The sequence below is a fragment of the Hyperoodon ampullatus genome, assembly GCF_949752795.1.
Source record: "Hyperoodon ampullatus genome assembly, chromosome: 9".
Lineage (NCBI taxonomy): Eukaryota > Metazoa > Chordata > Mammalia > Artiodactyla > Ziphiidae > Hyperoodon > Hyperoodon ampullatus.
The window spans coordinates 60,286,460-60,288,738 of NC_136922.1; positions in this window are offsets into that span (position 1 = coordinate 60,286,460).

Sequence of the window (2,279 nt, forward strand, 5' to 3'; positions counted from 1 at the left end):
AGCGTGTTCCAACTTCTAACTCTTTTTTTTTTTATAATGTTCTTTTTCTCTTTTTTTTGAATTTTATTTAATTAATTTTTTTATACAGTAGGTTCTTATTAGTTATCTATTTTATACATATTAGTGTATATACGTCAATCCTAATCTCCCAGTTCATCACACCACCACCCTCCCTCCCTGCCACTTTCCCCCCTTGGTGTCCATACGTTTGTTCTCTACATCTGTGTCTCTACCAACCTCTAACTCTTTAAGAGAGAAAATCAAACCAAAAATCATTTACATTCAAGTCTTCCTCTAGTGGGTTCAGTATATTACCTCATGTGTCAAGGGATCTCCAAGACCACCTCTAGGTTTAGGGATTCGCTAGAAGGACAGGACTCAGCATACAGTCATACTCATGGCTATGATTCATTTCCGCAAAAAGGATACAAAGCAAAATAGCAAGAGTAAAAGGCACATGGGGCAAATTCCCGAGGAAACCAAGAACAAGCTTCTAAGAATGCTCTGCTGGTAGAGTCGCATAGGCCATGCTTAATTCCCCAGCATTTAACACATGTAGAATGTTATCTACCAGGGATGCTCATTAGAGACTCTGTGCCCAGAGTTTTCATTGGGAGCTGGTCACAAAGGTGCTCTCTGCCTAACACAAAATTCCAGACTCTAGAAGGTGTTCAACATAAACTACATTGTTGGGCTTCTGTGGTGGCGCAGTGGTTAAGAATCTGCCTGCCAATGCAGGGGACACGGGTTCAAGCCCTGGTCCCGGAAGATCCCACATGCCATGGAGCAACTAAGTCTGTGTGCCACAACTACTGTCCTCACGTGCCACAACTACTGAAGCCCACGTGCCTAAAGCCCGTGCTCCACAACAAATAAGCCACCACAATGAGAAGCCCGCACACTGGAACAAAGAGTAGCCCCCTCTCGCCGCAGCTAGAGAAAGCCTGCGCACAGCAACGAAGACCCAATGCTGCCCAAAATAAATAAATAAATAGATAAATAAATTTAAAAAAATAAATAAATAACTGATAACATACAAAAGAAGATCTGGTAGAACAGGTCTAAGGCAAAGTCCTTGAGGGAGAGCCAAGAGCCTGAAGCTGGAGCTTCCAGACATAACTGTCAAGTCCAAAGGTCTATGCTGGACAGTGAATGAGAAAGAAAACCAGAAATGGGAAAACAAGCAGGAACCTGATTGAAGTAAAGTCCACTGAGGGTTTTGATCCGAGGTGATTGATCCCAAATGCTGCTGGTGCCCAAGGGTACCCCTCCTGGTCCATAGCTGAATTAAATGCTTGAAGATACAGAGCCAAGGCTGGCACGTGCTCTCCAGATGCCCCCACAGCATGGCAAGGATATTCCAGGGAAGAAAGGCTGAGACTGGTCATTGAGGTGTGTGCTTGTCTTGGAAAGCCAGTGCCATGACAATTTTCTGGGCCTCACTTTATCCATTACCCCAGCTTCTTTGATGCCAGCCAAAGTCTAATCTCTCCTAAGTGACTGACACAGACCCAAGCAACCTTTCAGAAGTGCATCTGTGGCTGAGGCTGGCTTCTGTGGATAGTGTTCCCACGACACACAGCCAGCTGTTCTTGAAGAAGGGCCCCCTCCTCAATTCAAATCAGACTGCTGGTGTCCCATGATCCTTGTGAAGAATGAGACCGTATTTCAGGAATTCTGTGACTGCACATGGTGACCATAGGATACCTTTATCCACTAACCTCCTTCTCAGCCAGTATTAATGGGCCCCGAAAGGCTCATCAGAGAGTTGGGTCTCCAAGGAGGATAGAGCCTTGGGCATGTCTCTCATGTCCAAATAAAAACATTTTTCCAAACCCAATTGAAGCTGTTTGAGTACTGGTTACAAATATTACTACTGTTTTCTTGCATTAATTAAGAATATGCTTATGACTCTCTAGATTAATAAACTTCTTTGCTCCCTGGATCTTGCCTCACATGAGCTGAGGTGCTGAAAGTCCTGGAATGAAATAGAGGCAGAATATTCATCTCTGGGCCAGTCCTGAGAAATTCGCTTGTAGATGCCTGAATACCGAGCGAACCTCCTCAGACATGAGAAAGAGTCATAGATTTCGGATTTTCTAGGCTCTGGACACACTTTCAATAGTCTAACCATGTCCCTGACTTTCCTCAAGAACAGTACCGTGCAAAAGAAATATGATGTGAGCCACATGTCGTTGTAAATTTTCCAGTAGCCACATTTTAAAAGAGTAAAAGAAACAAGTGAAATTAATTTTAATAGTAAATATTATATAACCAAT